The sequence below is a fragment of the Vulpes lagopus genome, chromosome 1 (genome assembly GCF_018345385.1).
Source record: "Vulpes lagopus strain Blue_001 chromosome 1, ASM1834538v1, whole genome shotgun sequence".
Taxonomy (NCBI): Eukaryota; Metazoa; Chordata; class Mammalia; order Carnivora; family Canidae; genus Vulpes; species Vulpes lagopus.
In genome coordinates this window covers 48,000,469-48,012,548 of record NC_054824.1, presented here as the reverse complement: position 1 = coordinate 48,012,548, position 12,080 = coordinate 48,000,469, and the positions used below count along the sequence as shown (strand labels likewise).

Sequence of the window (12,080 nt, the reverse complement as noted above, 5' to 3'; positions counted from 1 at the left end):
TAGATATCTCATGCAAGTAGAATCATGCAGCCATGTGACTGGCTTATTTCACTTAATACAATGTCTGGGAAATTCAGTTTAGACCTTAAAGGAGTCTAACCACTAGTGCCAGCTGAGCTGAGGCCAAATCACCCCAGGAACACTACCAGGCCCTGACCCAGAAAAAAATAAACTACAGCTTATACCTGACACAGAGTCGTCTTTAAATACAGAAGGTCCAACAATGTCTAGTCAGTTAAGGGATATCCTGGTCCTTGACACCAAAAGGACCAGAGTATGATGTGATACAAAGACTCATAATGGATCCAAGAACCACAACTATACTTAAAGCCAAGAGATTCCATGTCTTGCTTCACCCCCAAACTTGAGAGGCAAACTCAAGAAGCAGAGGAGGGAGAAAGCCTCTGAGAAGCACTTTTATCCAAAAGAAACTGAGTGATCCTTAAAGGTACTATTTTAACTACAGGATCAGACATTAAGTAAACAGATTAGGCATGTAGGTTATTTATTTTTTTTCCTTGCCAACCAGCTTGAGAGGAAGTCTGATTAATTATAGACAAATCAAAAAATTACATTTTGTCTGCACATCTGATTTGTGAGTTAAATATTTGCTATCCTGGTACACTGGCTAATGAATTAAAATGAAAAGAAAATCTAAAAAGAAAACCATGTAAAAATTTTATTGCATTTCAAATTCTTAGTTACTTGGAAAAAAATTTGTATTATCCAAACATGCATGTGAAAAAAATATATATATATTCACACACACACACATATATATTTTCACATCCGCTTATACTGAAAGAATCAATTATGATAAGTAAAAAGCACTTTATCTTGGCATTTGGCAGAGACATAACTTGGATATTTTCTGAGCTCTATAATAATATACTTCATAGGCTGAAACACGTAATATACATATAATAGTTTAATCTACCTCAAAAATCTAAACCTATCTTTAAAACATGTATCACTATAGGAAAGTTGCTTTCCCTTTTATGAAACTGATAGCATCACAGAAAAAAGGCAAAGGACTCCCTATTTTTGTCAACAGTGACTAAAGTCACATGCCATTCTCCGCACTTGAACTTCCTGCCTATTCTCCATGTTATGACTTTGTGCCCAAGATGGGAGTTTATCTGAAAAATAAGAGCCGCTCAGCCTCGCTGAGCTGCCTTCTCGGAGACGGAGCCCCGGCTGCCCAGAGGCCCGGAGGCCCGGAGGCCCGGAGGCCCGGGCGCTGTTGCGGCCGCTCCAAGCTGGAGGAGAGCTGCCCGGAGCTGGTGCAAAGGCCCAGGGCAGCCGCGGCCGCCGGCCCCCACAGCCTGGCGCCGCCTCCCTTGCTGCCGCTGCCTCTGACCACCGTGGGTTGTAACTCAATAGAATTCAAATCTTTAGCTGCCTGGAGCAGCCAGGCAACGCGCCCAGAGGCCCTTTCAAATCAGGGCTTTTTACAGTTATTTTAATCCCCGGGAGATGCCAGCATTTCTCCGCCTCAAAAAGACGGGCAGAAACTGTACAGAGAGGCTGGTAAGCTCCAACGTCTTGAGGAGGAAGTTGAGCCAGATTCCCTTGGAGAAAAAAATGAGAATAAATCCATGTGTGTATCGTTCATTGTGCTCATCTACTGTCTATTTTCAATTCTCAGGGACAGATTCAGGTAGGAATGATATAATACACAAAGGATGGGAGAAAGTATATGCAAACACACACCATTTCGTGCTACAAGCCTGTAGCAGGCACGCTGCAGATCAGATGACTCTTATTCAACTGAGTGAATGTTATTAAAGTCACTTTCTCTTCCTGTTGGATTAAGCTGGACACTAAAGTGATGGTTACAATGATTTAACTCTCGCAGGCCATCCGATTCAGCTCAGCACTAGTTCTACTCAGGGATGCTGAGGAGCGGTACATGCTACTTGGCCTTGGAAGAGCAGTGTATCTTGGTGGTCACAGCAGCACAGACTCTAGGATTAGGCTGAGTTCAAATCCTGCTTTGCCATTTACTAACAATGAAAATTGGGGCACATTTATGACCTCTTTGTGCCCTCTGGGATGAGAAAGATGATAATCGTGGCACCTGTAATGAGGATGAAATGAGTAAACATATATGAAGAGCAGAAAGCAGTGTCTGGCACATGGATAATAATTCAGGGTGTGGTCTGCAGACCAACAGCAGCAGCAGCAGCAGTTTATTAGAAATGCAGATTCCCAGGTCCTGTTCCAGACTTACAGCATCAGAACCTGAATCTCAGAAAAATTCCTGTTGACTTTAAACATTTGAGAAGCATTGCTATATAAATGTTGGTATATGTATTTGAGGCAAGCTTTAGCTAGGTTTAGTGGTAAGGTGAGAAGGTCATCCCTGCTGGTTTGCCTTTCCCTTACCAGGCTCTGAGCTCCAAGAAGAGACTGTCCTCTCTGACACTTGCCTCGGATTATCCCAGCTTTTTGGTGGCTGTGAACTATACTCCTGTAAGCCTGTGTCCTGTATTATCCTCAACCTACATCCCGACCTTGAATGTTTATTTTGCACCCAGATCCTGACGTTTTTGACTCCACCAGCTTATTTAACCCCAAGTCTCCATTAGTACCTTTGCTTGTCAGTTTTATTGAATGTCTTAAATTATAGACTGCATCCTGATGCCTTTGCTGTTCAGCTGGGTCTGTGCCTAATCACCCTCCCTGAACAAAACAAGAAAAATATTAGGAACATGTTGAAAATGTTAGAATTATTTAACACTTCCCTCCTAGGTCCACACTATACAGAAACATTCGGTTTTTATAGTTGGCTCCAAGAGGCAATTTTCTAACAGATTTTTATAGCGGAGAAGAGAGCTCAGCCTTTAAAGAATGCAAAGGTCAACAAAGCAAAATTTGCTCTATTTATGATATGGGTGTGACATTTGGCCCTCTTAGCAGCCAATATTCTTTTGGCTTTAGGAAGGAGTTCATTGCCACACCTGCTTGCTTTATTTCACATCAAATGGTATTTAGTAAAGAGGTTTGGAAACAGAGACCTTCCATAGGCATTCATGCCAAGCTTATTACAATTCCATGATGCTTGGCCAATAGTGCAATGAGAATGGATGACACCAGGATGCCAGGGCCCTTGATGTGTGGTGAATTGAAGGGATATAATTGTATGTGAAATGGACAGAAGAAGTGCTTCAAGGGCACACTGGCACCTAACTTATAGTAGCAGAGCAGCCCTGTAGAGAGGCAAGAATTCACAGCAATACACTTTGTATCCTGCTATGGATCAAATTGGAAAAGAGGAGAGGTTAGTTATTTGTAGACTGTGAGATTAATGTGACTCACAAACTATTTCAATTGTGGATGTCATAGCTTCTGGGGAGGACTACTTGGGCATCCACAATAACTGATTGCCTCCACTGTATATAACTAAGAAAGCAGCCAAGGGGCAAAAAGGAGAAATATAATACTCCTTCCCTCTAAAAAGCTTACAGTCACATGTGGGAAATACATATACATATACATATATGAAATGGAAATAAACCAGCAAGGAATAAATTGAGGACTCTAAATTGGTATCAGAGGAAAAGTTACTTCTGTCCAGTCTAGAGGTTTAGGACAGCCTCAAGAAGGTGTGGCTGGAGCTATCACTTTGGAGGATCAATTTATATTACAACACATACATTCTTGTAAACATAGAGAAACTTGTGACCCAGGTAAAGCCTAGATGGTAAAAGAAGACATATTTTAGAAGTCCAACAAGTAAAACTTTTTTTTTCCCCTCCCAAATATATTGAAAGAAAAACATAGGATCTAGGGACACTTGGGGAGATTATCATCTTTTTTTTACCAATGGAAGCTCAGTTGGAGGACATAAGTGATGTGTGGCTGCACACATTTTAATACTTTACTACTGACATAGGCAGACTTAGCTGCCCATCACTAGAAGGCCACACTCCACAGAGACAGTCTTATCACATGGCAGAGAGCAGACAGGATGCACCTTGGCTGTAGGTAGACAGCTACAAAAGAGAACCTGAAGTATCATACCACTCTTTGCACTTTCTTAGCTCATGAGTCAGAAAATCCATTTCTCCTCCCTTGGAAATATATTCTTTCCCCTATCCACCTGCCCAGTATCATCCCCTAGAGTTTATTCTATTTTTAAAAAATATTTTATTTATTTATTTGAGAGAGAGAAAGAGCATGAGCAGGGGGAGAGCAAAGGGAAAAGGAGAAGCAGGCTCCCCGCTGAGCAGGGAGCCCAATTTGGGGCTCAACCCCAGGACCCTGAGATCATGACCTGAGCTGAAGGCAAAGCTACCCAGGTGCCCCAAATTTATTCTGTTTTTAATGGACTCTTTAAGTTGATTTTAATACAACTAACCAAATTAACAAACAATAACATTTATCTTTCTTTAAGTCTGTACATTTGTGTGGCATCAGTGTATATACATATTGAATGTATATATTGGGTTTTTTTCTTCTTGTTAAACTAGTTTTCTGTGTTTGCTACAGTACTATAATTTTGAAAAGAAAGCATTAGAATAAAGATTGTATTACTTAAAAATTATGATCTCTTTCCCTGGCTAGTAATTTTATTACACCCTCCTAATTCCATTGGGTTCATCATCCTGAGTTTGGTCTCAACATAGATGATTGCTGGAGAGTGCCTTTTCCATCAGCCTGATTGAGATTAAAGAGACTCAGCATGAGAAGACGAGAGAAGACTTAAGAGAAACAAGAAAACTGCAGTGTTTGGACTATTATGTGGAAGGTACATGAGATTTACTCTGAATGGCTTCATTGCGTGTAACTAAGAGCAAAGACTACAAGTCACGTGGAGATATTTTGCATACACATAAGAAAATTTTTTCCAACAATGTGAACCACTTAACTATTGAAGATGGCTGTTTTGAGAGATTATGAATTTCCTGTATCTAGAAATTAACAAACCAAATGATATGGATTTTTTAGAGGTTATTTTAAGCAGCACATGACTGGTTGGCTTGATCAGAAGCTCCTGAAAATCTGTTCTGAAGCTAGTGGCCCACTGACTGTGTTAGATTAACCCAGGGAGTGTGTAAAATATAAAGAATGCTGTATAGAGATTCTGATTCACAGAGTTTTGGGCGATCCTCATAATGTAGATCATAGCTTCCCAATGGGTGTCATGAATGGGCTTGGGTCAGGAGTCCCCAAGACTACCCTTAGGCTCATAATTCGCTAGAAGGACTCACATGATTCAGGAAAGCTGTTATATTTGTGGTTATGGTCTATTATGAAAGGATACAGATTAACATCAGCCAATAAGAAAGGCACATAGGGCAAAGTCCAGGAGAAGCCAGGTGCAAGCATCCAGGTATCCCTTCTCAGTGGAGTTAGATGGGAATGCATTTAATTCTCTCAGCAGTGACCTCTGACAAAATGTGTGAAGTATTGCCAAACAGGTAAGCTCACTCACGCAAGCCTTGGTGTCCAGGTTTTTAATTGTGGGTCAGTCAGGCATTTAGCACTTGAGTGACTGACCTTACCTGTTTGGTTTCTAGGTGCCTAGAGATCAAACTAAGGCATGCCTAGGGGCTCAGGCATACAAAAAAGCTCTTATCAGGTAAGGAATTCCAAGGCCCAAGAGGTTTTATTGCTTGTTTTTGTTTTTGTCCTTGAGTCTATATTTTAATAATATGACTTCTAACCACATAACACAGCATGCATTTCTGATGATAAGTAAAAAATACTATTAGAGAGCAGTTTGTGGCGTGTTGCTGGAAAATCATGTTCACCTCAATATGACCACTTACTCCTCTGAAGTATTATAAGACAGTCTACAGGGTAAGGTTCCTCTGGCAGCCTCCAGCCCTGTCTCTACCTTACCCCCCATCAGTTTTAATAAAAGGTTTCCTTTGAATTATTTCACCTCTTGCTGTTCTGGTAGTTGGATATCACCCCAGCAACTCTATGACTGCTTCTAATATAATATCTCTGTCTCTATATGACCAGACATCAGTCAAAGGTTAATTCTTTCTTTAGAAAGCTCAGTGTTTGAGCAACACAGGCTTCCTGAGTTAAGTCTTCACTGAACAGGGCTAGCCAGGTGGCTTGAGATATTGATCCCTACAGGCCTCATGAGGCCAGTGCTCGTAGGCCAGGTGCCATAGACATGAGTAATCTCTTTGAAGCTCTGTAGGCTCTGATGCAAGTGGGTTAGGAAAAAGCTGAGAAGCACTGATAGATAAATAATTCCCCCAGGTGTTTCCCATAAGCAGTAAAGCTTGGCGTCTTTTGGTCTAGATGATTTCTAAGGATTTTGAAACCATTGGTTTCTATGATTCTTGGAGCTAAAATTCCCTGTGGATGCCTGCTAAGTGTTTTTTTTTTTTTTTTTTTTTTTTTTGTCTTCTTTCTCTGGATACTAATTGGAATAAGTTTAGTTTCTGGCCAGATATACTACATTTTGGAAAAATATTTCCAACAAATGCAATGGCCTCTTGAAAATCAGAAGCGGATGTGAGAAGAAAGTATCTCAATCGCCATAGAAGAAGGTGTTGGGAAATTATCAGTTTAGGATAGGAAATTATCAGGGGGTACTAATGTTAAGAGAGAGTGGAGATGGGACTGTCTCTCTGATAGGCTTTTACAAATAGTTTAGGTCGAAAGAATCTTATTGAAAAACAGTGTAACGAAGGGATATGTAACAAATTGTTGAACAGTGGAGTTTTCAATTTTATGGGATTTCTGTTTTGTGGGGACACTCGCATGTTACATATTTCTAGGTTCCAGTTGTCTTACTAAATGGATTAAATGACATTATCTTTGCATGTTTATAGTGCTAAATATAAAGAATATTTTTGAGACATTTGCAAATATAAATATTAACTAATTACCAGATTAAAATATTGCAGTCCCTAAAGCTGATTTATAGCAGATGATCTGCCCACATAGGTTAAATATGTTCTAGAAATAAATTTGCATTTCAGTGTCAGCTTTCTTCTTTGCAGTTTGCTACCAGCCTGCATACTAGATCTCTCTTTCTTTGTCTCCTACACATCATTGTGTTCTCTCTTGGTTTTGAAGATGTGTCTCTTTCCTGGGCCTCTTCCTTTCCTCTGATATTTTCTTGTTCTTGTTTTTGGAATCTCGACTTTTGCCTGTCTTTACATATAGTTGTGCCCAAGTATATTTATAAGATTCTCCTTTTAATGCCTTATTTTTCCCTTTCATGCTCATTCCTTCAGAAAAAGAGTTATATAATAAAATTTTATTGAATCCTACGATATGCCAAATAATATGCAAAGCACTAGGCTCACTGGAGCCTCAAGGCAGAGGTTCCAGCCTCTAAGAGTTCGGTCTCTCACTAATTTGATAATCATTTATCCTCACTTCCTCTCCTCTGCAGTCCCAGCCCCAAATCATATACTTAGCATCTCTGCTTGGAAGTCCTGTAGGCACTGCACACTGGATATGGAAGAAACCAGAACTCATTATTTTTCCCTGTAACCCTACTCTGCTGTGTTCCCTTTCTCTATTAAATAGCATTGTCTGAAGCTCTCATATTAGCAAGTTTATCATCCTCTCATTATCTATATAGCTGCCACTTCTTGTTTACTTTGCCTCTGATATGTCTCTCAGGTCCATTTCCTTCTCCCTCTTTCCACTGACTTGGTAAAGGTCTCCACGGGCTCTCACTAGCACAGCTAGAGTGCCTTTTATTTGTGTCCCTGCTTCCAGGTTACCATCTGACTCCTGAGCTGTCCTTTTACTCACACTTTCCTGCATCTCATTCTCTTGCTTACTTTCAGTGAAGCCCATAATCATTCCCCACATGCCCTAACTATTCTCCCACCATTTTTACCCTTGTGCTCATGCCCTAGCAGCACCAGACTAGATGAATTCCTCCCACACTCCCATGTCTTGCATGCCTTAGTGACTTGGTTGACTCCTGGGCCAGCGATTTCCTTCCTCTCCATCTTTGCTTGGTGAACTTCTACCTTCAAGGCTTAAATTCTTTTGGGGATGATTCTTTATCTGTGAAGCTGTCTCCACATTCCCTGTTCTTTGTTCATACTCTTAGAACACTTTCACATATTATTTTATATTCCTGGGATCTTCAATATTTGGCACAGGGTAGATGATCTTTTCTTTCTTTTTTTGGTGGCTGCTTAATAAGTAAAATGAAATTTGTTACATTTTTATATCTAAAGCTCTGTCTCTATGTGATTCATAACAACTTATTTTAGCAAAAGACTGGGCTGTTGAACAGTTGATATATTTAATGATGTGAAGGCAATTGTGAAATGCAAGTTTTGATTTACTGAGTTTACATTTAACTTGAAATTACATCTTACTACAAAAAGAGAGTTCATTTTTTTCATATCTTTAGGCTTTTCTTTCTTAAAACACATTCTGAGAGAGGAATTGTACCCGAAATATTAAGGTAGTCCAGTTGGCCTCACTTAATTTTAGCAGATGGGTTGAAGAAACTGAAAGTTCTCTGAGATTTTGCAAAGCATGATTGCTTTAGATTCTAAGTCTACATTATTCTCAATATTGTACTTTGCACTTTAATGATGAAAATACTAAGTAGTAAAATGATTTCTTTTTCTTCTCTCATTGATTATTGGGAATATAAATGATAAGAAGGCATATAATTAATTCCATGTATTCTATTAATATATTTAATTATAAGCTAGTTATATAACTCATTATCATTATTTTTCATAGTAAAATTATTGAGTTCAGTTATTATGTGATGCTTTGGGTTTTTCCTTTAAGTTCTAGGTATTCTAGGGCAATGAGTAGGTTAGTTTATTATTGCTACAGTCTGCTCTAGGAATATCTTCCAGTAATCTGATTGTCTCCACAGGGTGGATTCTGCAGATACACTCAACTCATTTACAGCTCAGGATGACATGAAAACTGAGGGACAACAAAAATTTAGTAATGCTATTGGTGTGTTAGGCTGCATGTGGGTATTTTCCCAGGTTCTTCTTGGATTTTTTTTTCTTGGATTTAATATTATTTCCAAGGGATTTTCTTTTGCAATATCTAATCTAAGAAGTGTGGCAAAAGAAGACTTAGGATTCTCTTTTTTTAAACATTTAAATATAAAATCGTTTAGTACAGTAGAAAGCAGAAACAAAAATTGGGAAAAGTGTTAAACTGACTCTGAACATTAACTGTTTTTAGTGATTGGATGGTATACAGAGGGATCTATCAAAAATGGTACTATTAAAACAAAAGTGAGTTCTAAATATCTTTTCCCCCAACCAAGCACATACTATGTTATGGAGCTTTAGCTATTACTCACATCAAACTTAGATCTGTAGCTATCAGAGAAACAAACCACCCTCTAACAACTTGCTAAATAAAAGGTTTTATTCTCTTTTAGTCTTTACTGACCCAATCCCATTTGCTGGAGTCTACATAATTCAGGCTGGTAGTAAGTGTTCCTGATTCTAAGATGTTTCTTATTACCACTAGGCTGGGTTAGGTACCTGTATATTGCATATTTCTATCACTGTATTTTTCCATCCCATCTTTATTATGATTTGTTTCATGTGTCAGTCTCCATCATTACCGTATGAATGTTTGTTTGTATAATTAATAGTGAAATCAACTCTCAGGGACTGGAATTTTCATTGAGGGACAGCACCACTGAAAGATCTTATTTGAAAAACTGGATTAAATACAATATCACTTAAATTTTAGAGACACATCTGAATCACTGCATTAAACTGTTGTGTTTAATTTAGTTCTAAAATAAAAGCAGTATCTCTTGTCCTCCAGTTATTGAAAGGGTATATTTTTAAAAGAGAAAGTAGAGGTGAATTAAAAAGCATATAGAAAGTCATAAGTGTAAATTGCTTCCTAATATAATCTCTTGAGTTTTTGTTTAATAAAGATAAGTTACTCAATCAACAGTTACTCCATGTGTGGGGTATTTGTACATAAATCACTTAGTTTGGCTTGGATCTAACATTGATAGGACATAATTGATCTTTAAAAGTTTTATGAAGAATCACAGACTGTGAAATTAAAGGCGGTTGTATTGCCTAACTTTGTCTTTCCATCAAACAGACACCTGTTTTCTTGGTAGTAGAAACCTTATTTTATGTGTATTATTGACCAGTCCATCAATTAACTCTGTCTCACAATAATTCTAGTTTATATCAAGAAAACCTACTAGAGTTTTCTAACCTGATAAATTTCTAGCTATTGTTTTTTTTCCCCCACCCCCTCAAAAAATGTTCAAAGCAAGCATTAAAACCTGATATTATGTTTCCTGGCTCATGATTTGTTAAACCAACTTGTCATTTAGGCTTATGTATTGCAAAATGTTGTTATGTGTGAGAAAAGTTGAAAAATATCCAGTAGGTCAGTTTTAATTGACTTTTCTTAATCTGTAACAAGCTTTCCCTTGAAATCTGTTTCTTTCTCTTTCTTTCTTTCTTTCTTTCTTTCTTTCTTTCTTTCTTTCTTTCTTCTTTCTTTCTTTCTCTCTTTTTTAGAAATGCTACTTCCTGTCAACCTTATTTCTATTTTCTGTTTAAGAATCTGTGGAAGAATAGCTTAGGGCCACTCAGTGGTTATTTTTATTCATTCAGTGACCTGAGCAGTGGGGGCTGCAGACCAGTCCTCAGTGGCAGCCTGAGTGCTCCAGTCTTCAGTAGGGAACTGCTGAATAGTCACAGAGGTCACTTGCGTGCCTTCAGACAAGTCTGCAACCTCGGGTTGAGTAGCAGTAAATTTGGGAGCTGCAGTAGTCCATTTGCTCTGAATTTCCTCCTTGGTCACAGCCTTTTCAACAGTGGTCTACTCTACCTTTTCAATCTCTTCAGGATTTCTGTAGAAGGAGAGATCAGGCATGTCCTTCCATGGGTGTTCACAGGAGAAGGTGCCACGCATGTGCAGAACTTCTTGGGCCAGCATCCACCACATCAGACCAACTGAGTGAGCTCCATGTTGTTGTATGGGATGACAACATCCACTAGCACAGAGAAGAGTCTGTGTTTCACAGAGCAATGTAGGTAGGTTAACATAAGATGTCTCTCTGCAAGGCTGATGGTCAGCCCTGGATCAGTAATGACCAGAGGTCGCAGCTCCTAGAATGCTTCCATTCCAGGATCTGGTTAGTGGGTGTCCCAGGAGTGAAGCAGCCAGCAATAGGAATGGCTCCAGTGACAAGCCCAAACTTTAAGCACTGGCTAGTATTCTTGGAGCAAATGACACTCACATTAACTGGGTTTTCAATGGCAACCATGGCATGAGATACCGGCAAAAGCTTCTCCCAGATTCTCTTCAGATTTATGATATAAATACCATCACTTTTCCTTTTGTAGATGGAAGTCAAGTTTGGTGCTACTTAAGTGGGTTCCTGCTGCAAGCAAATTGAGGACATCCTTCTCTTTCATTTGCAGGACATCAAGGACTCTGGACATTGTGAAAGTTTCCCTTTAAGTTAGAATGGAAACCCAGAGCAACACAACACAGATCCTTCTCCGGATAGCTTGGAAAGGCTTTACTTTCTGATAATTCATAAATACTATCATTACCCTTGGAAAAGAGAAGAGTTGTGGTAAACTGGATAATACACAATAGTTAAAGTTTGTAATTAAAATATTTGGAAGTATTTTGTTGTATATGTATTTGTCTCATTCATTAAATTTTGTGGTCCCCAAGATCATCTATATTAGTTTCTTAGTGCTGCCATAACAAATTACCACAAATTTACTGGCTCAAAACAGCACAAACTTACTATCTTACAGTGCTGGAGGTCAGAGTCTGAAATGACTTTCACTAGGCTAAAATCAAGGTGTTGGCAGGATTCCTTCTGGAGGTTTTATGAATGAATCCATGTCCTTATCTTAGGTAGCTTCTGGAGGCTACCTGCCTTCTTTGGCTCATGGCTCATTCCTCCATCTTCAGAACCAGCAATCACACCACTCCTACCTTTGCCTCAATTACACTGGGCCCACTTAGATAATCCAAGACAAGCTCCTCATTTCAAAGCTTTTAATCACATCTGCAAAATCCCTTTTGCTATGTGTGTTTTGGATCCCCCTCAGGTTTGATAGTTTGATAAGAGGACTCAAAGAACTCAAAGC

The 12,080-nt window shown here is 38.9% G+C and overlaps 1 pseudogene; it reads right to left on the bottom strand.

Annotated features, from left to right (window-relative positions):
- Positions 1-10,572: 10,572 nt before the first annotated feature.
- On the bottom strand, positions 10,573-11,414 carry LOC121500557 (annotated as a pseudogene).
- Positions 11,415-12,080: the final 666 nt, after the last annotated feature.